Source organism: Octodon degus, unplaced genomic scaffold (assembly GCF_000260255.1).
Source record: "Octodon degus isolate 3935 unplaced genomic scaffold, OctDeg1.0 scaffold00235, whole genome shotgun sequence".
Lineage (NCBI taxonomy): Eukaryota > Metazoa > Chordata > Mammalia > Rodentia > Octodontidae > Octodon > Octodon degus.
In genome coordinates this window covers 2,786,722-2,810,534 of record NW_004524811.1, presented here as the reverse complement: position 1 = coordinate 2,810,534, position 23,813 = coordinate 2,786,722, and the positions used below count along the sequence as shown (strand labels likewise).

Genomic DNA, 23,813 nt, shown 5'->3' with positions numbered 1-23,813 from the left:
GTCAACAAGTTAAGTTCATCTATGAAATTTAGGTGCTTGCTGAGATGCTGACTTCAAGAAAACAACAGAAATTTAAAATGATAAAATGGTCATTTTGTGAATTAAGGACAATAAAAATTCAATTTGTATTTTTGTTAGGTAATCCTTTTGGGTAAGAATATAGATATTTCAGGAAATATAAAAATACAAGGAAAACCCAAGACCTGATGATTTTGGGAAGGGTGGGCTTTTACACCTTCCTGAAGTGACAGTGGCACCTGAAGAGCAAACTGTGCTCTCATTTCCACTCAGTAAAGGGTTTTCTCTTTTTATATTAAAAAGAAATGGTGGATGACATTTCTGGGAAGATGGAGTTTTAAGCAGCAACAAATCAACCAAGGTTTGAAATCTTGACAATGGAAAATCATCATGTAGGAAGAAAGAAGGGAGGGAGGTAGATCCCAGAGATCCAAGAAAAAATCTGAAGGGAGAACTAGAGCCCACAGAGAAACTGATGAGGCAGATCACAGTGCAGAAAAAGGAAGGGTTGACCTGTACTCTCCCCCCAGCTCCTGGCTGGTGGAGTGAGAAGGGACGATGGAAGCTAAGACACAGGAAAGCAGGGCCTCCAGAGGCCTCCAGGGAGGAAGCCTCAGCAGCACTGAGCAGTGGGTGCTGTGCACTGAGGCAGCTGCTAGAGCAGTCACACCCTGAGGTGGACACCCCCACAGGCCCTTAGCCCCCGCCCTTCCTTTTTTGTTGGAGGAGCTGCAGTCTTCGTCTTCACCCTGGATGTCATCCCCGGGCTTCCAACACAGACCCTTCAGCTTCCTAACAGACTTACAGGGAACACTCCTGTGAGCTCCGGCCCTTTGCACTTTTCCAACTGGATCCTTCACATCTCCAGCACAGAGACGGTCCTTTGCACTCTTCCACATTGACTCTGTGGGTGGCCATTCATACCAAACTGTAGCCAGGCCAACTTTTGAACCTGAAAGAAGTTGAGGAGGAAAAAGGGAAAGGTAAATTGAGCCAACTTTAAAAGTGATTTTTAAGCAGTGGCCTTCCCTCCCCTAAAGCTCCAGCTACTCCGGATGTCCAAAGAGGTTCATAATTCTGACTTTAGGAGATAATTCTAAGACAGGTAGACAGAGAGATAGAGAGACAGAGAGACAGAGAGACAGAGGCAGAGACAGAGAGCTGCAGCATTATGTGATAAAGGACATGGAAATAGATTTAACAGTTTCCATTTCTTAAATGTTTCCAGTCACTTTCTCTGTTGACTTTTGAGTTATCTGTTTTTCATCCTAATGGCATATTAATAAGATATATCCTATGCAAAATTAATAGATTCTAGCTGGTCAAGGCGATGCACGCCTGCAATCCCCATCCTTGGGAGGTTGAGGCAGGAGGATCTTTGTGAGTTCACGACTAGCCTGGGCTACAAAGTGAGCTCAAGGGCAGCCTGAACTGCATAGTGAGACCCTATCTTAAACACACACACACACACACACACAGAATAATATGGATTAAGTTTATAAAGTAGTGTAGTATATCAATACAATATTGATGTATAATTTGGCTGCAGGATGTGGAGCTGAGTTTCTTTTTTTCTCTTGGTGTCCCAGTGAGATGAATTCCCCCACTTTAGTTTACAAGGCCATATAGTAAATGACACTGAGACTACAAAAACTCTTATATTGTTTATTTTCTATGAGGGTCCTTAATAGTATAAGGATTAAAATAATAGAAAATACAAGACTGTTGCTTGTTGACCATTAATAGTAAATGGGTATTCTACTGGCTGGTCTCCAATCCATATTACACCAGAAAATTTGCTACTAGAATTCGGCTAGGCATTGACTCAAAGGACAAAATGTCATGCTACATTGTTTTGATGAGTGAAGAGTAGGAATGATAAATAACATTAAGATAGAAAATATTAGTGCTTGTATCCCTCCAAATTTATTGGGGATGGAACACTGGTTTGCATATGCAAATGCGAAATATTTTGATTTAATATGTGGTGTGTTGAGCAGGCATGTGGTAATGTAATTATGTAGATATAAGACTGGTGAGAAATTAGTAAAGTTAAAAATGAATAGAACACTTAAGGCATCTTTTAAGTGTACAGTATAAATAAAATGGAATTTTATTTGAGTTGCGGTATTGTTATATCTAGCTAGTTTCATGAAAGATAAATGAATTATTACTAAAGCTGTGATAATAAATGGTAAAGTGAAAAGAAGTTTATTTGTCCCATTTGGTAGAAGCCATTCTTTCAAGAGGGTTTCTGTGTGTTCCTAAAACACTGAACCACCCTGATGTGGTTGTTGGCCCACAGTTTGTAAACTCAGCTACTCACAAAGCTGAGGGAGGAGGATCAAATGTCAAGGCCAGCGAGGGAACTTCGGACAGGCCCGGTTTCAAAATAAAACATAGAGAAGGCTGAGCACAGGGGACGTTCGGGTCGCTCGGGTGAGCCAGGACATTGGAGTTCAGAGCCAAGAAGCCGGAGGAGCGAGCGCCTTGCGGATCCGAAGCCCGGCTTCGGCGTCGCGGTTTGTTAGCTGGTTGAAGACAAGCTGTGTTACCGCTCTGCGCCTTGCCTTCAGCAGACCTAACACGGAGATTGTGACAATGTGCACTTCATGGAATCTTCAGTAAAAGTCAGTTACCTAGAACGGTGCCTGGTGCAGAGCCAGGAGTACAGATGTCGTCGTCTCTTCATGAGACGCATCCCTTCCTAGGTGATCAGGCCCAGTAGTGCAGCTCCGCGGGTTGCCCGGGTTTGACAGCAAGGCTCAGCGTCCTGGGCAAGAGCCGCGGTCCTGGCCGGGCCACCACCCCTCAGCGGAAGCGGAGGCGGCGCGGCTCCCAGGTCCCACTGGGCGGCAGGCCACCTTAGGTGGCACTGCTCTGTGCTGTGCTAGCTGGGACAGGGGCCCTCGCGGCATGGGAAGTCCAGGACTAGGGAACATAAGGGACAGCTTGAAACTCCGGTCGCCGGGGCCAATGAGTGCTTTCGGTGTACTCCAGAGTTTGGTTTAGAAATCGCAGCGGGGCGGGGAGAAGGGGTGGTGCCAGTCAGCGAGGGTGTGGCCACGGGGGCGCCAGCCAGGGCGGGCGTGGCCACAGGGGCTCCAGCCCCCGAGGGCGTGGCCACAGCGGCTCCGGTCGGCGTGGCGTGGTCCTAGGGGCGCAGCGAGGGGCGTGGCCACAGGGGCGTGGTCGGAGGGCGCCCGGCCCCGGGACTCCCGGACCTACCGGACGGCTCAGTCTCCTCGGCTCGGACTCCAGGCGGGCCGGCGCTCGGCGGCCAGGTAGGGAGGGAGGCTCGGGATCGCGGGGCTCCGGGCACGGAAGGTCGGGACCGGGACGCGCGCAGACGGAGGTGGCCTGCACAGGTCCAGAGGCTCAGCCTCGTGGGACGGGGGAGGATTTTCTCTTTCGTGGCGCGGTGAGCGCTGCGAAGGGACGAACAGGTGCCTCCGCGATTCCTAGAGGCGCGGCCCGTCCGTCCCCGACTCCGGGGCTGACCTCTCCGGAGGGAGGAGCACCCGCCCCTCTTTTCCTTGGTTAGCCGGAGTTCACTTGCCAGCTTCGGGCCAGGGGCGATTCCTCTGCTCTGCCTAGGCGGCGGCGCAGCCAGGGTGGAAAGTTGCCGGAGTCCCCTCGGAGCTTCTACAGCAGCACATGTCCCAGTGCCGCACCCCACCGAGTTCACATTTTTCCCCTCAGGGAAATGATCGGATCTTGAAAACAGGGGCTCAGAGACTATATGTATCGAAAAAAACCTAGAGGCTCGATCCGGAAGGGTGCCATTTGTCTCGGATCCCACATTTCCTTATAACTTTATTTTCATGGACGAATAGTAGACGTGTTGCTTTGTAGCAAGTTCAGGAGCAACCTCTTGTCTTGCCATTCTTTGGAAACTGAAATATTTAATTAGAAGAGTAGATAGGAGTGTTAACAGTAGCAAGAGGACTGCGGCTCGTTAGGTGGCTTTGAAGGCTGTTCAAAATAGTTACACGTTTTTCCAGTGAATGCCCATTTTCCTCTTAGGAAATGTCGACTGTTTACTCACTTCTAGATGATTCCTTTCTACAGAGCTGGGGAAGAGCGGAAAAAAGACACTAATAAACTGGTAAATAAATTTGGATTGTGACCCTGGTAGCTCCATTAGTCTGTAAGAATACATATGGCATGGAATACCAAGATTTATAAGGATCTGAAGAGAGAAGCTTGAGTGATTTCTACATTAAATATTTGAAATTATTTTAACTTAGTTACATTGTCAGTGTTTACAAAAGATTTGTATTTTTCTCCGTACTCCAATTAATCTGATACATCTATTGTTAATTCTGATCAACTCCAGATACTTAGGGTAATATGTGTTTATGTTCATGACGTTGATTCTTCCCTGTGGATGTATACCAGCTGTTTGTGGAACTGTACTGGCTGCAAATCAGAGCTGTGCTCTAATGGGCAATACATTTGTCCCACGTTGGTCCTTAGCCTAGAATATTCTTGTCTTCCCAAGTAGGATAGAACCCAGAATGTTGCTGGGTGTGATGGTGCATGCCTGTAATTCCTGCTCTCACCGGAGGGAGGCAGCAGGACTGTCACAAGTTCAAGGCCAGCCTGAACTACATTGGGAGACCCTGTCTCAGAGAAACAACATCAGTTATAGAGTGTTAGTCTATGTTCTAGTATTTTCTACTTATTTACCTACTTTATATTCTACATTATTTATTTATTTTTTGGTAGTGGAGATCAAACTCAGGACCTTGTGCTTGCCAGGCAGGCACTTGCACTGCTGAACTATCTCCCCCAGCCCAACCTACTTTACATGCTGTATCAAGATAGTACAGTTTTCATAGTTAGTTGCTGAAGGGCAGGACTGTGTTTTATTTTTTTTTTATTTATTTATTAGAGAGAGAGAGAGAGAGAGAGAGAGAGAGAGAGAGAGAGGCCAGCTCAGCCCACCAGGGGGCAGGGCTGGCTGGCATGTGGTGCTGGGGGATTGAACCGTGGTCCCTGATGCTTTTGCTAAGCTTGTTCTAAGTAGGTGCTTTAGACCACTGAGCCATCTCTCCAGCCCCAGGACTGTGTTTTATCAAACTGTGGTGATCCTCAAAGAATGATAGCATTTGCTCCTTGCTCTTGATCGCTGGCAAGGAGGTGGAGGGCTTTCAGGCAGTGCCAACACCATTTTTATTCTTGGGGAAGAATTGCTGGCCTCTCCACCTTCTTCCAGGTACCCAAAGTACTAGGAGCCCAGTCCTGGGCCTGTAGGCACCTCTGCCTACACATTTCTCCAGTTGACCAAATTGGTGCATCTCCTTCCTAGGTGTCCCAGCACTTCCAGCTCCTTGGCTTCCATTCCAGACCTCCCCACATTTCTATCCCTGGGGAGAATCAGCTATTGTTCAGGGCAGGAAGCCTTGGTTCATAGAGCCAGCAGGGGTCAGAGCCATTAATGTTCTCTCTTCTTATCAAGTCTATAACAGGCAAAATGAAATGGAATCCAGATCAACAGTCTTGGGGTCAGCCATCTTGATTGGATTACGGTCACTGATTGCACGTTCAAGTCTATTAGCCAGGAGTGAAATTTGTTTCGCAGTCACTGGCAATTGGAAACTTATCCTGTACCATGTGATTCTGCTATTTGGAGAGTTTTGTTGAAAACAACAAACAACCTAGAGGAAAAGGGCTGAACTGCCTCTGCTTCCAAACCTGCCTCCAGCTGTGCTTGTCTTTTTGTCACTGCCCTGGTTTAACCAGTCCTTCCTTGAATTGGATTATAATTTTTCCCCACCCCTTTTAACTGCTCAGCACTCAAATGACTGCAGCAACTGTGGTGTTAAGGCAGAAAATTATGTTTTCTTTTGTTTAGAGGAAACAATGAAAATTTTCAGGCTGAGGAGATAGCTCAGCAGTCTAAGTGCTTGCCTGGCAAGTGCAAGGACCTAAGTTTGATCCCTGGTACCTCAAGCCATGCTGGCAAGCCTGTAATTCCAAGTTTGGGGAGGCCGAGATAGATGGAACACTGTAAGTCTGAACTGCTTAGCAAAACCCTGTATTAAATAAATAAATAAAATTTAAAAAGTCAAAAGAAAATTTTCAAAATGGGCTACACTGGCAGTGTATTATTTGTTGAAACTGTACTTCCGATTTGATTTGAAACTGTCTCATTGCTATCTGTTTATCAATAAAATTTTGGAAAAAAACCAGAAAAACAAAAAAACCCAAAATGGGCTACACTTAAGGAAGCCAAAAAACCCCAACAATTATAATAATTGTAGTTTATTATCCAGTATTAATATATTAATATAAAGATGTCTTTACATGTTAATATAGTTATATGTTTTGTATTTATGAACATGAACATAAAAGCTAATGAGAACTTTGGTTTTTTTTTTTTTTTAGTTTTAACATTTATTCCAATTACATTTCTCCTTTTCCTGAAATAATAACGTGTTCTTCAACACTGATTCCTTGTAATCAATACATCTTGAGTTTCCTAATTTTAACCATTTTTATCTCTTGACTTTTTATTTTGTGGCCAGTTTAACCCACCCTGGGGAATGGGGTTGGTGTGACACATGGTGCTGGGGATTGATCGGTCCCTGCACACTTGGCTAAGCTTGCCCAAGCAGGTACTTTAGACTGCTGAGCTATCTCACTGGCTCCATCTCTTGACTTCTTAATGTGGAAGAAGGTGAGATTGCTGACTTTTTTCATCCAATTCTCAACAGAAGCCCAGCTTCCCTATTTTCCCATCTTTGCAATAGTTAGAACAGAATATTGATTGTTTTGTTTTTGAGACAGGGTCTTGGTATGTAGTTCCAGCTGGCCTTGAACTCACTATGTAGCTCTGACTGGCCTCCAGCTTGTGGCGATCCTCTTGGCTCAGTCTCTTAGCTGTGTGTGAGGATTACAGGGATGTGCTACCACACCTGGTCGGATCAGCATTTGTAACTAAATGGAGCATGACTTCTTGTTTTCCTTGAAGTTAATCATTGCTTTATTTGATCATTTTATACTCTTTAATTCAGTCTTCAACTCTTGGCCAGTTTTCAGACTCTTCTCTTAAATGTATCAGATTTTCTGTCAATTTCATTTTCATTACTTGGGGTGGTTGCCTTCTGAAACGGGACACAGTTGTCATCCTGAGGTCTTAAGCACCCTGCAGATTTCCATCATATCCCTCTGGTGTCGGATCACCTGATGGACTCTCATGTTTTAATAGCTAGAGCATGTTCTCTGGAGCTTCCTGGAAAAGAGTTCGTGCAGCATCTAGCTTGCTGAGACAGAATGCCTAAGATTGTTTCTTTTCTACTGACAATTTATAGTTTGGCTGAGTATGCAATTCTTTTTTTTGTCTTTTTGAGGCAAGATCTCATGTGCAGCTCAAGCTGGCCTTGAGCTCACTTTGTAGTCCAGGCTGGTCTCGAACTTGCATTGGTCCTTTTGCCTCAGCCTGCCAAGTGCTGGGATTATAGGCGTGCGCCACCAAGTTTGACGCCAGTATGGAATTCTAAGGTGAAAAGTTTGAAGGCATTGTTCCATTGCCTTCTTAATCATAGTGTTGCTGTTAAGAAATTCAGAACTGTTTTTCAGTTTTTGCATGGAGCCTGTGTACAGGTACATGCCTGCTGTATCCTCTTTGGAAGTTTATAACATTTTTTTTTTTTATTGCCCACAATCCTTAGATTTTATGATGTGTGTGTTATGTTGAGTCTGTATTCATGCATTTCACTGGGCTATTTGAATCCGGAAACTTACATCTTTCAGTTTGGCAGTTTCTTGAATTATCTCATTGATAAGTCCTCCATTTTTTGTGATGTTTCTTTTACAAAAATTTTGTTGTTCAGATATTGAGTGTTTTGGATTAGGGCTCTACTTTTCCTCCCTTTCGTGTCATTTTATTTTCTAGTCCTGTGTTTGGAAAGATCTTTTTTTGCATTAGAGATTTTATTTTTTTATTGGTACATTTTAGATACACATAGTGATCACATTCATCATAGGAAATTTGTACCTATACATATCTTGCTTCTTTTTTTCCTTTTCTTCTCCCCTCCCTTTACCCCACTTCCCCTTTGAAAGATTTTCTGGATTTTATTTCCCAGACCATCCACTGAATTTTTTCATGTCTATATCCTATTTTTAATTTACTGAAAACTCCTTTATCATTTTTTCTGAATAAATACACACATGTATTTATTTGTGTGTGCAGTATGTGTATCTCTCTGTTTCTTATTTTATGTTTCATGGATGCAGGGTCTTATCTCTCTGGTGAATTTGATGATTTTTACAAAAATTTCTCTTGCCTTTCTGCACTGTGTTTTTCCTTGTGTTTCAGATAACCCCTGATTGTCTGCTTCTATTTCAGGGGGGATTACAAAGCTGAAGGTGTGCATAGGCTTGTTGCCTGTGAACTTCACTGTGGGTAGTCTCCATGGGCCTTCTGTTTGGGGGAGCCCTGAGGCTCTTCTCTCTGGGGCTGATGGGAAGCCTAGGGACCAAGGAGAGCCTCGGGCAGTGGAGAAGATGCTGAAGTCTCAGCATGACCTGAAGAAGGCGTTCACAGAGCCTCCGCAGTCTTCTCTGACGCCCCTGAGCTGTGCCTGAGGTATAGAGACAGTGGCAATGGGGGTGGATGGGGAGGAAACATCCATCCAGCCATCTAAGTGCTTAGAGCTGCTGAAGGAATGTGGGGAATCCAGCCTTCTAAAGCGACTTCTGAGCAATCTTTTTTCTCTTTGGTTTTCACCCCCACCTTTCCTGCAGAGGGTCCACTTGCCTTAATTATCTAGCCCTTGGAGAGTCTATGGTGTAAATTAGATTATTATTTCCCCTTGCTCTACCAACCTGTTTTTGCCTTTGTCTCTTTTCCTATTTTCTGTTCTTTCTGGTTTATATATCAAAGGTTACCAGAAAATCCTTTCCCTCTTTTACTGGGCTTTAAGTAGAGGGGAGGTGTGGTAGAGGTTTTTGTTTAACCAGTCATTACTGGCTGGAATGTAGATTTCTTCACTAGCCTCTGCTCCATTCTAGCGTGGTTGTCAGGGCAGTGTGCTGCTTTTTTCTTTGCTTTCACCCACAAATAAACATTGTTGAATCAATCTGGCATGTTGTCTGATGGAGCCCAGTTGTGACCTCAGATTCCATGTCGTCCATGTCAACTGTCCAATACCACTTGATCACAGCTGTCAGAGAAGGCACAACCTATCTCTAATGCTAGCTTGGGTGGTATTTAGCTCACTGGTCATTAAGTCCCTGCTTTTATTTCACAAATTCCTTTTGTCTAGGAAGATGGTTTCTGTCACCATGGCCTCTGACTGTCAGGCTACTCTGCTGTAAGTCTCATATTTTGATTTGCAAAGTAGGTTTGGTGTCCTTGGTGGCCATGTGGTTTCGTGGATGTTGTCATGATTTCCTTGGGAGGCCAGTGCACCACACAGGTGCTTTATCAGCAGCAGGATCTTCTTTTCCCATTTGCAAGCTGTGCCCTTGGAATGTGTACTGAGTTCCTGTTTCTGGCTGGCCGAACAGAGACAACTGGCTGACCCTGCCCTGTGCCACTTTCCCAGCCCTTGTCCACCAGTGAGTCACTCCTCAGCTTCCCTTAGTGCAGTGGGAACTTCCAGCATTCTCTCCAGGAGCTTTATCATATCAGCACCCTCTGTGGCTACACGCAGAAGAATGTTGGCAAGCACCCACCTCCACTGAAGTGGGAAGAGCGCTGTTGTTTCCATACCTCATTACTGCAGCAAAAGCGAAGCTTGGCTCCTGTCATGGCAGCATTGCATTGGGAAGGTGGAGAACGGGAGTGTCGTGCTCGCTGTGTCGGAGCAGGTGCAGCAGTGACTTTGATCTGTTGTGGATGAAAGCCAAGAAGTGGTTGGAAAAGACTCATTCAGCTGATTTTGAGCATTTTTCTGAGTGGGAGTTTGGCCAGACAGCATCATGCAGAGCTCCTCCCTGGCACTGTGCTTCCACCGGCCTCCTTCCTCTATTTATTTATTTATTTATTTATTTTGAGGTGGGGTCTCACTATGCAGTTTCAGCAGGCCTTGAATTCACTTTCTGGCCCAGGCCGGTGGTCTCGGAACTCACAGTGATTCTCCTGTGTCAACTTCTCAAGTACGGGGATTACAGGCATGCACCACCATGCCCAGCTGCTTTTTTTTTGTTGTTGTTTTTTAAAGAGAACAGTTGAAACCAATGCAGCCTTTCTTTCCTTGCTGTAGCAGTCTCTCTGACGTCTTCCATGTCTTAGATGATCTCCTTTTTCTTTTCAAGTAGAGAGCAATATCTAAGGAAAGCACAATACTGCATAAATAGCTTATCAGTGGACTCGATGGATTTTCTAGGTAATTTTGTAGACTTAGCAAATAAAGATGTATTTTGTCATAGTTATCCAAGTTGTGTCCAGGAGTCGACGGTCACTCAGTTCTTAACCTTTGCATCATTTTGCCAAACAGAAGCATAGAACATTGAAGTTTTTCCAAGTGTAGTATATTTCATTATTTAGAATTATTCCTCACTAAAATACTTACTATTTTACATCCATATATTTCTTCATAGTGTAAAGTTGTGACATGATTCTCTTGGTTTTCATGGCTTTTGTGGAGTAAGAGAAGTATGTGCTATTAGGTTTTTTCTTTCTCCTGCCTTTTTTTTTCTTTCTTGTCTTTTTGAGACAGGGTTTCACTATGTAGCTCAGGCTGGCCTTAAACTCACTTCATGGCCCAGACTGGCTTTTAGCTTGAGCAATTCTGTCTCAGTCTCCTGAGTGCTGGAATTACAGGCCTGTGCCACTACACAAGCCAAGTTGCCTATTTCTAAGGAGAAAGATTTTGCTTTAATATTGGCACATGTGTACTTTTTTCCCCTTTTATAACTATCATTTATTTTTAAGCTGAAAGCTTTTGAAATGTTTAGCTACTGATTATCACAGTGATTTGCAATGGTCATTTACTATAGGGGTTCTTGATCTTGCAAAACTCCTTGTCAAATACCCTGGTTCCTTTAATTTCTATTTTTTGTGAGGTTCACATATGACTTAATAAGAAAAAGTTTTAACTTTTTATCTTGTGTGAAATTCTAAGTGTCTTTTTGGTTACTATTTCCCTAGAAACTCTTGTAGCATCATCTATTCCCCAATAATAGGTTTTAGCCACAACTTGTAGACTCTCCATGTGACTTTCCCCAAATGAAACTGTTTCCAAAAAAACCTTTTTCCCCCCTTACACAGGGATGATTTCAAGGTTCATTTTCTTGCTAATATGATTTAAGCATACAGTGAAGTTAGTTTTTCCATTGGGTTATTTCTTTATTTTTGTCTTTTGGTGCTAGGGTTTCACTGTGCAGTTCAGGCTGGTCTCGAGCTCACTTTGTAGCCCAGGCTGGTTTGGAACTCTCAGCAATCCTCCTGCCTCAGCCCGTTAGATTACTTTTGTTTCATAGAAGGCAGTTGGTTTCCTTGTCATTTCATAGTAAAGATGCTTGATTGCCATATATGTAAGTTTAGATCTACATGCCTGTTTTAAAATTTCTTTTTATACATTACCAATGTCTTTGTTACCTATTCAAACTAGTTGCAGAGGCATTGCATTAAATAATTCTTAGCCAATCAACTGATGGCTAAAGTTTATTATTATTATTATTATTATTATAACAACAAATTACTTGAGCTACTTCTCTGTAAATGGATGCACCTGGAGACCATGCTCCTAAGGAAAAGAAATCGGGCATCCATGTTAGATACTGCCTTGTTTCTCTGATGTGAGAAGCTGAAGGTGTAAATAAGGACCAAAATGTATAATAGGTATTGTAAAATAGCAAAAGAACGTTCAAATGGGAAGGGGAACTGGGGTTGGGAGGGAAAAGAAAAAATACAATAAAAGAAGGAAAAAATGGAAACAAAGCTTTCGTAAATGAGAGGGAGAGAGGTTGAAGGGAGAGAAGTAGGGGAAAAAGTGAAGATACATCATGTACAGGTACGAATTCCTTATAATGAATGTGATCATAACATACACCAATAAACTTAGTTAAAAAAATAGATTAGGAAATAGTTGCCAGAAAAGAATTCTTGGTCATAATTTCTGTAGTTCTCGCAGAAATATGGCTTTTGCGGGGGGGAGGGGAGCTCAAAGCTGTTGACATTTCTTCAAGGACAGACCTCTGGGTACCACTGAAATCCTCATACCTCATACTCAGGCTGCTCTGTGGTTTGCCTGCCATCATTTGAAAAATATTGCCACATGCAGCTTTATATATTGTTTATTGTTAAATGCAAACAGTACTGAAGCTAGCAAAGGAGAAGTTTTTAAAAATGCTCAGTTACTGGATCTGGTGGCTCATTTGGGAGGCTGAGGCAGGAGGATTGCTGTGAGTTCAAGGCCAGTCTGGGCTACAAAGTGAGTTCAAGGAGACTGAACAGCATAGTGAAACCCTGCCTCAAAAAGATTGATTAATTATGTAATTAATGTTCAGCAACTTTCTAGAAAGCAGTTACTCTCAGGAGCATTATATACAGTCATCTATAGCTTCTATGATTGTTATATACATGCAATTACTTTATGAAGTTTTAGTTAATGCATTTCATTTGGATTAAAATTATTTCATGTAGATATTTTCTTATAGAAATGGCTCTTGTTAATAGGTAAGTGATATTGTTGTACTAATACACAGTAGTTCCCCCTGCAACTGTTGAGCACTTATTTTCTTTTGTAAAAAGTTTCTAAAATCTTGAATTAATTATCTCTCGTTTTGGATTGAACCAGGGCCTTGTGCAAGTTAGATAAGTGTTGCACTAGTGCACCTCCACTTTAAAAAAATAAGCAGCATTGCAGTACTTTTTTCCCTCGAATATTATTTCCTTGGGAATATTTCTAAGAGCATCATTCTAGAATACTTTATTGGGCTGGTGAGATGGCTCAGTGGTCTAAAGCACCTACTTGGAACTAGCTTGGCAAAGCATCAGGGACTGCGGTTCGATCCCCCAGGACCACATGCCAGCCAGCCCTGCCCCCTGGTGAGCTGAGCTGGCCACACACACACAAAATAAATAAATAAATAAATAAATAAATAAAATAAAAAAAAAAAAAAAAAGGAATACTTTATTTATTGATTAAAATTTTTTGAGACAGGGCCTCACTATGTTACCTATGCTGGTTGTGAAGTCAAAATCCTCCAGCCCCAGCCTTGTACTAGCTACAATGCCTAACCTTTAAACACTGCTTTGAGATTCAATGTTTTTAGCTTATCTATTGTCAGAAGAATAACAAACATTTTTTTGAGGCTGCAAACAAGAGGATCAGCACAAGTTCGATCTGTGCAGTGAAACCCTGTAGACCCTGTACTAAATACAAAAAAAAAAAAGTTTTTAAAGTTTGTCAGCTATATAAGGTTATATAATGTTTTCATCATCTTCATTTTTGACATTTTAGATCAACAGTATCTCCTTGGTGTAAGGACAGACCTAGCCAGAACCCTTGAGACACATTATGTACCCATTTATAGGTCAGATCATGTGGTCAGGAGAAGCTTGCAGGCCCACAACAGACGCTGTGTTTTTGTTGGTCATTTCATTTTATTGGATATCTGGTGGGAAGTTTCCAATAATAAATAAGAAAAATGGAAGGCCAGCCAAATAGTTCAGTGGATTAAAGTGCCTGCAAGCAGGTTCGATCCCCAAGCCTGCCATGCCGGCCCTGCCCCTGGGGCTCGCTGAGATGGCACTTAAGATTGGGTGTGTGGCACATAGTTGTCATCCCAGCTCTTGGGAGGCTGAAAACAGGTAGATCACTATGAGTCCTATCTAGTAAGGAGACCATGAATACCCTGTAGACCCTTCCCTAAAAAAATAAAAATGAAAGTAAAAATAATAATAATAAAAGATGGAGAAGTTGTCCTGGCAACTGTGCAGGCCCTGTTGACCTCTGTTCCTGGTCCAGGGTCCCTGAACCTTCCTGTGAGCCAGGAAGGTATCATATGTCCTCAGGAAACTTCAGTCTTCTCTCTCATTTTCCCATTTCTCAGCTGCATAAGTGTTGTGGTCAGGGTTTGCAAAGGAAAAGGTATAATACAGGACACATAATATATAGTTGTTTTTTTTTTTTTTTTCTTTATGAGATAGAGTCTTGCTGTGTACTTTAGGCTGGCCTTGAGCTCACTTTGTAGCCCAGCTCAAACTCACAAGGATCCTCTTGCCTCCGCCTCCTGTGTTTTGGGATTACAGGTGTGTGTCACCACATCTAGCTTTATAGGATTATTTTATAATGTTCCCAAGAGTCAAATGCAAAAAGAGTGCAGGAAATCTGTCTATACGCTAGAAACCCAAAGAATCCAGCTGAAGGCCTGGATCCCATGGCAGTGTCCTGTACAAGTTTAACTGGAGGCCTAAAGCCCGTGACAATGTCTCTCGCAAGTCTATATCAAGAATCTGCCCTGGGAAGGCCAGAGGTCAGTGGTGGAAGCTAGAAAGTGTGAGCCAGTGGAGGCTGAAGGTTCTGCACCAGCATGCTGAGGAATCTGCACTGGAGCCAGGAAGTCCTGCTCAGGAAAGGACCAGAACTCCCCCAAGAAGAACCTCAGCTGTCCTCAGCAACAATGAGGTACTGAGCTCCTCTGAAGAGAAGAGCCATATTCCTATCAGAAAAGCCAGTGTGACAAGCTCTTCCAGGAGAACCAAAAGCACTGCCTCTTCCTCTGCAGTTCTTTCTATGTTGTTGACAGTGCTTAGGTGGGCCTTCCACGTCTAGCACCATACTGATTCAGTTTAGCTGGGCATTCCAAGTTGACCACCAGTTGTTAGTTCACCCCAGTAAGTAAGCAGGATTCAGTAGAGTGTGTAGGACAACCAGCAACCTGGCGACTTGCATTTATGCAATTTTTTGATAAAGAACTAGACCAGAGTAAATTCCTGTTTATATCTTTTGTTGGCATCTTTCTGGATATTATGTTCTAATGTTTAAAGCCTCAGCTTTGTTTCCAAGTCAGCTATTAACTGCAATTATGGTCTCATGCCTCAGGTTTTCCATCCATCAAAAAAGCATAATGATGCATGATTAATGGTCCAGTTCAGAAAGATTCATGGCCTAATGCTTGTAAAGAACTGTGAACTTAGCTGTGAATGTTTTATACACATTCATGAATGATGAGGGCTTGCTGTACTTGGCAAAAGTTGTCTGTGTTGTGCCCATTTTATAGATAAAAAAATGAGCCTTAGAGAGATAGCTTGCTGAGAACCATAGGGTAAATTTAGTAGTGCGTGAGAAATTTATCTGAGAGTTGGCAGAAAAAGCAGATTCTATGAGAGAGACACGCAGACAGAGAGAATTGAAAAAGTATATATATATATATATGTATATATATATACATATATATATATACATATATATATATATATCTATATGAATTTTAGTACAGGGTCTACAGGGTCTCACTACATAGATTGGACTCATAGTGATCTGCCTATGTTCAGTCTTCCAAGAGCTGGGATTACAGGCGCATGTCACCATGCCCAGTCTCAATTGCTATCTCAGAATGCCCCAGGGGCAGGACTGGCATGGCAGGCCTGGAGATCAAACCCCTTGTCCCTGAGCCTGCTTGCATGAGCTTTCCTCTGCTGAGCTATTTGGCCGGCCCTAACAGCCAGCTCCTGGTCATAAGCTTATGCAACTTAGCAAGGAAGGGAAAATAATGCATTTAGGTAGACTGACCCCTTCTGTGTGCAGATATATATATATTCCAGTTGTTGGCTGAAGAAACAGATTCAGATATTATTTTAAAACCTTAACTAAAGACATTCATACAGTATATGACTTGGAACAAAAAATGCTAACTAATTCTTAGCTGCTGTCACAAATAATTTAGAAATGCTATCTCACTCACTTCATGATTTGACAGCATCTATGTTTCTGCAGTTTTCATAGAAAACATATTTATCAATGACATAAAAGATTGAGAAAAATACTGCCATCCAATTCTTCAGTCTAGAAACATAAGTAAACAATGGGATATGCCTTCTTGTACGTGGAAACTGGGCCAAATAACACAAGAGAAGCCATTTGTTTGCACCTTCTTAACTCCGAGTACGGAGAGCCCAACTGAATTTCCCTGTAACATCAATGTTGAACTTAATCGTTGGATTCAGTTCTCATCCAACTTGGTTTGTAACCAGAATCATGGAAAGAATTAAGTTTGTTTCTACTTTCCCCTTTTTTTCTTTCCCCCTTTTATCCCCCAGAAAGAATTAAGTTTGTGAACTGAGGTACCACTGTAAGAAACACTTCAAATGTTTACTGTATGCATATGCAAATCCAAGTGTTTATTGCATATGCACCAGGCTTCATACAGTTTTTTCCCTTTTTTCCTCTCTTTTTGGTATCAGGAATCAAATTCATCCTGAAGATAATTCTGTGAAGTAGGTAGGATTATTTTTAGCATTTTATGGATGAAGAGAGATTTTGAGAGATTCTGTAGCACTTAGTAAATGGTCAGTGGTGGAGCATGAGTTCAGAACAAATATGGTCAGGGTCCAGAGTTTTCTTTGTTCTACTTGCTGAGTTGTGTTTCACTCCTCTTGCTTTCCTATTTTCCCTGCTAGTAAAGACTTGGACAGGCTAACAGCGCACAAAGGTATGCTTCACATAAATGCAGATGAATTGTTTCTCTGGGCATCGCTCCAAGTTGTTTAATCCTATAGATTCTAAGCAGGCTTCAGAGCACCACTGTCAAGTGGAAATCCTCTGTGAGCTACAGAAAGAATTTAAAAGCTAATAGCTATATTAAAGATGGATCAGGCAACAGATGAAATTAATATTTATTTATTTATTTATTGGTGGAACCGGGGATTGAACTCAGACCCTTGTGCTTGCCAGGGAAGCGCTTATTCGACTGAGCCATCTCCCTGGCCCTTTAATTAATTTTTATAATGTATACTATGTAACTATTTAACATATAATTTTCCTGTGTGATCCTATATAAATCATTAATGAGATACTAGAAATAATTCAGGAGCAATACAATGCAATATAGTATACTACAGTACGATCTTTTGTATTGCAGTGGATAAAGTGAAATGTAGTGCTGCCAAACAATGAAGTTGTGATTAATGAAAAGATATTTTATAATACTTCAACCTTTAATTTAAAATTCAAATTTATTAAAATAAAATACCCTAAAAATTTAGTTCCTCAGTTGCACTAGGTAAATTTCAGTTGCTCTATAGTTTAACGTAATGACTAGTACAATTCTATCACAAAAGATACTCGATCTCCCAAGACCCAGCCTCTCCCAAATATTCACTCCCTACTTCTGTCCCTGACCACCCTCAGACCCCCAGCTTCTTTGTGTTGTCCATGCCAAGGTAAATGTGCAGATCACACACTGTAAAATTCTGGAATGTTACTTACATTGTAGACCTAGTAGATTTGCTTATTTACTGCAACCCATTTTTAGGGAGATGGAAGTAAAGTTTATTTTGTTTTGAGATAGGGTCTTACTATGCAGCACAGACCAGCCTTGAGCTCCCTTATTTAGCTCAGGCTGATCTTGAACTCACTGCAATCCTCCTGTCTCAGCCTCAGGGTTGCTGGGATTACAGGCATGTGCCACCACACTTGGTTTGGTAGCAGTCTTTTAAGTAAACAGCCTCAGTTAGCTTCTCTTCTTCCAGGAAGAGTGCTCATAGTCATAGTTACCTTCATGGTCGAACCTGTGTGTCTTGTTTTTTTTTAAATCTTTTATGCAGCTTGGATTCCTGTCTTAGACTCCCCAGTACTGGGATTACAGGTGTGCACCCCCACACCCAATTTTGGTGGCCAGCATGGCATGTGGTACCAGGGATCGAACCTGGGTCCTTGTGCTTGCCAGGCAGGCACTTAGATCACTGAGGTATCTTCCCTACCCAAGCCCATGTGCCTTGCTTATGGTTGTATCCCCCGGCCCTGCTGCAAAGTGGTGCAGTTGATGCTCAGATCTGCGTGTTGATTGGCTTTGCCTCCTGGGCCTCTGTATTGTGTCCTGAGTTAACCTTACTGATACTAGATCCAGGGCTCATTTGTGCAAATGCTGATGTGGCTCTCTCTTGCACTGAATCATTGTTACCTTTCATGTAGTCCCCTTGTTCTAATGATACTAATTGCCATTGTTGCTGTTATTAGTAATTGTAGCTACCATCTATTGATCACTTTGTGTCAAGCATGTGCTTCTGAATTTATGTACTTTATTTGACCCTCACAAACATCTCCAGGAGGTAGGCACTATTATCTCCATCTTACAATAAGGACTTTTTTTTTTTTTTGGCTAGCTCAGGCTGCCTTAAGGGCGGGTCTTTGTGGCATGTGGAGCTGGGGATTGAACCACAGTCTCCTGTGCTTGAGTTTCCCCAAGCAGGCACTTTAAACATCTGAGCTAACCCCCAAGCCCCTAATCTTACAATAAGGAAACTGAAGCGCTTAGAAATGAAGCACAGTAATTTACCTGAAGTGATCCAGCCAGCAGTTATCAGAGCTGACCTTTATAATCTGACCTAGGGTTGGTGAGATAGTGCATCAGACTAAGCACTTGCTTAGGCAAGTGCAGGGATCAGGGTTCGATCCCCAGCACCACATGCCATACTGACCCTGCCCCTGGACCTACTGAGCCAGCCACCAAGACCGGATGTGGTAGTGCATGCCTGTAAGCCCGTACGGGGAGGCTGAAAACAGGAGAATCACTATGAGTCTGGGTCAGAGCTGTGTACTGGGATCCTGTACCAAATACATTTTAAAAAACAAACAACCAAAAACAACCTGACTTGTCTGGCTACGCACCTGCAGCATGGGATCCTGCCTTTGTTACCTGGGGCCTTATGGAGTGCACACTGTAGTAGATGTAATATGTGTTGGCCTTGGGCAGCACACTCCTTGTTGTGCCTTGGGCAGCGCTGATATAGTTCTCAGGCATGGTTATGTGACTCAACTCTGGCCAATCCCCTAACCAGAGGGCTTTGCCCCTGAGGAGACGCTGGTTCCACCTAGCTCCTTTTCTGCTCATATTTGGGAAGGGAAGCACTCCTTTCTCCAGGGCTTTTGTTTTGGTACCAGGGATTAAATTCAGGGCTTTGTGCTTGCCAGGCAGGTGTTTATAGCGCTGAGTTATCTTCGGGGCTTTGGTCTTGCTGTCACAGTGATGAAGGACAGCTCCTCACAGCCATCTTTCCTGTTCTGTGGAGGAAGTGTTTGGAGGAGGGAGGCTGTGGGCAGGGAGCAATGGCACTGAGCAGTGGCATGAGCCATGGTGAAAACAGGCTGTGTCCCAGGTACCCCAGGACTTCGTAGTTGTGTGAGCCTTTGTGTTCCTTTTGTGGTGATGTTTACTTAAATCCAAAGTGAATATTTCTGAATGTAAATATTTTTGCTTTGGCTTCCTCATCACCCTCCGCCGTCTGCCTGTGTGTAAGCAGCCACACTGCTTTCCGGGTCCTGGTGTCCACACTGCCTTGTGCCACGAGGCCTTTGATACCTGATGAATCTGCTGCTGTCAGCTTCCTCTTCCCCTTTCAGGTCTCAGTTCTTACCGGTGAAAGCAGCCGCACACTCCCATCAGAGTCTAGTCCACTCACAGGATCAAGGTAGGATAAGGGTTGTATCATGAGTGGGTCATTAAGGAATTCTGTTCTTCATAGACATTAGAAAAATTGTTCATCAGGTCACTCAATGACCGACTGCTGAACTGGACTGGCCTCTGACACCACCTGGGCTCATGGCCAGCTGAAGCCAAGACCTTTCCTCTTGTCCTCTTTCCTTGACTACCAGCCTTTCTGATCAGCTGTCTTCCTATTTACTCTCACCGCCCTGGGGTTCTGAACTTCCATTCTTCTGTTGGCTTTTTTCCCAGGTCTCTCTAGTGGGCCTCTGAAGGCATTGTTCCACCATGAATCAGCTCTCCTACACCCCAGCCTACTCCCTACTCCCTTCTCCACAGCTCTTTCTGCCACAACCTTCTCTCGGTTTCTCTTTGTGTCTTCCAGGGCATTATTTTTCTGACCCTTGCAAAAACACTTTTCTTCTTTAGTGCTTGAGCTACTCTTGTACTTGCCTCCTAGTCTTTCCTTCTCCCACTAGTTTCTTAGTTTATCTCCCAGACTGACTTGAATGGTTCATGGTCTTCTCCAACTCTGCATTCATATATACAACTAACTTAATATTTGTAATAGTCGAGCAGTTGCCTTAAGCATAGTTAGTAGGAGTAATTAGTCTATGGGAATGGAAAATAAAGGAGACTTAATACAAGATACTATTAGTGATCAAGACTGTGTTAATAAGATTTCTGTTGCTGTGACAAAATATCTGAGATGAACAACTTCTAAGGAGGAAAGATTTATTTTGGCACATGGTTTCAGAAGCTTCAGTTCCTTCTTGTGTGCCTTGGTTTCTTTGGGCTTGTCATGCACAGTACATCATGGTGGTGGAAGTGGTAGATGAACAATACTGTACTTCAAGGTAGTAGAGAGAGAAGGAGAGGGATAGGAGGAGATGGGAAGGGAAGGACACAGACTGAGGTCCAAGTGTCCCTTTCAAGGTCACTCCTCCAAAGAACTAACTTCCTTCCATTAGGCCACCTCTTTTAAGTTCTTGAAAACCTCCCAGTTGTGCCAAAGACTGATGGCTAAGCCTTGAATATGGCCTTTGGAGGACATTTAAGACCCAAGCCATAACTAAGGCTCTTAAAAATGAGTAGGATTTCACCAGGTGAATAAAGAAGGAAGAGTCTAAGCTGATAGAACAAAGGCCTGGAGATGCAAAGAGGCCTGAGACATATTCACTTGCTTTTGTCCTGGGAAACAAATGGTAGGAAAGGAAGAGGGAACCCAGGTTGGACTGGACATGCTTATATTTCCTGAAGATTCAGGAATGAGTCAGGTGGGCAAAAGTAAAAGAAAGAACAAACTTTAAAAGAGAGAGTGGTGGGGTGATAGTGTCCAAACATAGAATTCATCCATGGATGTTTATGTTAATAAATTAACATTCAAATTTAAAATACATGTATGTAAATATACAACAAATATGTTAAAAAGAAAACAAGTTGCCCATATTTTTCAGTCACATCTATTAAATGATAAGATGAGAATTTGGTGCAAAAATTGTAAAAGGGAAGGCTTAATAATGAAAGTGGCTAAGAAATTTGATAAGAAGATTAGGGTTATGCAGAGAAGAAGTGGTGAAAGAGGAGGAGAGAGATTCGCAGGGTAGACTGACAGTGAGGGAGCAGGAAACTGGGTAGAGAAAGGAGGCAGGAGCCTGCTGCTTAGGAGTTGGAGAGATTAAAGGAAGCCCTGCCTGATACTGGGGGATAGCAGCTGCGCACCAGACAGAAACTCAAGTCATTTGGCCTTTTAATTGCTTTATGAATAAAGAGTAAGATAATTTTTTCCCATGATAGTAAAAATGGCTTTCATTTTGTACCCTTACGATGTTTCTCAGACTGCTTGGAAGATGTTAATAAGGCTTAAGGGAAACAGAATCAAGTTCTATGATCAAATGAGGCTGGGAAACGCTTCATTCTCTGTGACTCACAGAGCCTGTTCACATATTAAAGGCTCTGAGAATTGCACCTAAGAAGCCAGTCTAACATTATTCACCCCAGCTTTTTTTTCTCTTATGCATGAGTGTATCTCTGTGCCTTCATGCATTCAGTTGTTCACTCATCCCACAATCATCCAGTAAGTACACACAGTACTAGCAGTGTTTCGTGGCTACTGTGCTAGCCACTGGTCTTGCACTAGAAAATACAATCAGCCACTATCTCTGCTCTGAAGAGATTATGATCTGGATAAACGTGTTATTATGACAGGTCCTCATGTTCTGAGGAGTACAGTCTGGGAAGTCTTAAGGTGTTTAGACACCCCCTTCTATGCTCTGCAGTGGGATAGTGTGGAGGAATTGTCTCTGTGCCTGTGACTTGGCCTTCATGCCTCTATCTTATATCAACATGTCCACCTCTTCCTGGAATATTTCCTGCATCTCCTGCCTTGGGCATGACTAGAGAAGAGGGCAAGAAAACTTTCAGGTTTGGGAAGTTGGTGACTCTCCCAAGGTTATCTGTCTAGTTGAAGAACCAGAGCTACACAGCTCGTTTGGTTCTAGGGTCTAGTCTCACTCAATTTTTGATGAGAAGTGATCATTTGAAATGTCTAAAAATTACAGAATGAAGGAGCTGTCTGGATTTCCAATAATAGCAGGGTGGGTTTACGTACCACCAATACTACCGCTGCTCTCACTGTCATCACTGATATTAAGCAATTTTATAGCCAGGTAATACACTAAGTACTTTATGTATTTCTTTATTTAATATTCATGATTCTGTGAAGTAGTAATTATTACCATCTTTACAAATGAGGACACAAGGTCAGAGGGGTGACTGATACATCATGTTTATACATCCAGAAAGGAACTGAGCCAAACTTACTTTCTTGTTTGTTTTCAGAGTCTAAACTCTTTACTTTGTTGTAATAAAAATGTTTTCTTGTCTTCAAGATTTCCCTCTCGGAATCAGGTTGTCTTTTCTCTTTTACAGTTTATATTGCTTGTTTGCATCTTTGTAAAATCCAGATCTGAGAAAGTCTCTGTTTTCACTCATTTAATACATAAGTCAGGTAACATTCATCCATGAGGATGAATGAGGGCCTGCTTTGTGAAGAAACTTTTTAGGAGATCAGGGTCCAATAGGGATTATACTGACTACATTCTTGTTCCTGTGGAACTTAACAACCAATCAAAGTATACATAATCAAAGGGAAAAATCACATGATAAACATTATAATGCAAAAATTAAAAAAGTGGTTGACTGTCACTTTATTAATTAAGTCACTTTATTTACTTACTTAATTTATTTTTTTACTTTTTGAAGCACGGTCTTGCTATACAGTTTCAGACTGGCATTGAACTCATTTTATAGCCTCAAGCTCACAGTGATCCTCCTGTCCCACCCACCTGAGTTCTGGGATTATAGGACTGTGCCACCACACCTACCTTTGCTGTCTACTTTAGAGTTGTCAAAGAAGGGCCTTTTGTGAGGTGAAATTTAACCTACAATTCAAATTATAAGAAGGAACTAGAGACGAGAGAGAGACCATTCTCCCAAGTAGAGGGACCTTCATATACAGAGACCTCAGCTGTGAGTTTTCTGTGTTTGAAGAACAGGAAAAAGGCTGATGTGCTTGAATCATGGTTGGCCAGGGAGAGAGTGGTACTAGATATAGTTGGAGAAGTGGGTGGTGTGCTAGGTAAAGTTGTTTAGGTTTTAGTCTGAGAGCATTGGTAGCCATTGAAGGGTTTAAGCATGGACATGGTTTATGTTTTTAAAAGATTGTGTTGAGGGCTAGCCAGATAGCTCATTGGACTAAAGTGCCTGCTTAGGCAGGTGCCGTGACTGGGGTTTGATCCACAATGTGGCTGTGCTGGCCCTGCCCCTGGGGTGCACTAAGACAGCCACTGAGACTGGAAATGGCTGTGCATTTCTGTAATCCCTGTGCTTGGGAGGCTGAAAACAGGAGTCCAGTCTGTATAGTGAGACCCTGTACTAAATACATTAAATAAATAAATAAATAAATAAAAGATTGTGCTGAAATATAGAGTTGATTATAATGATGATATTGCAATAGTTTTGATAAGGGATGATGGTGGTTATATTAGTTACTGCCACAGGAATGCTATGTAACAAATATTCCCATTAATTAATAGAACACATCAGAGTGATTGTTTTTCCTCATGAGTTGATGGAAAGGCTAGGTAGTTCTTCTTCTTCCTTCTCCTCCTTCTCTTCCTTCTCCT

At 42.5% G+C, this 23,813-nt stretch overlaps 1 protein-coding gene across 2 annotated transcripts in view; it reads left to right on the top strand.

Annotated features, from left to right (window-relative positions):
• Positions 1-3,233: 3,233 nt before the first annotated feature.
• Tec (tec protein tyrosine kinase) overlaps positions 3,234-23,813 on the top strand; it is a 150,537-nt gene continuing 129,957 nt past the window's right edge. For both annotated transcript variants that reach the window (XM_004645667.2, XM_004645666.2), the window contains exon 1: positions 3,234-3,302. The gene's annotated coding sequence lies outside the window, so the exon portion shown is untranslated. The remainder of the gene's footprint in view (positions 3,303-23,813) is intronic.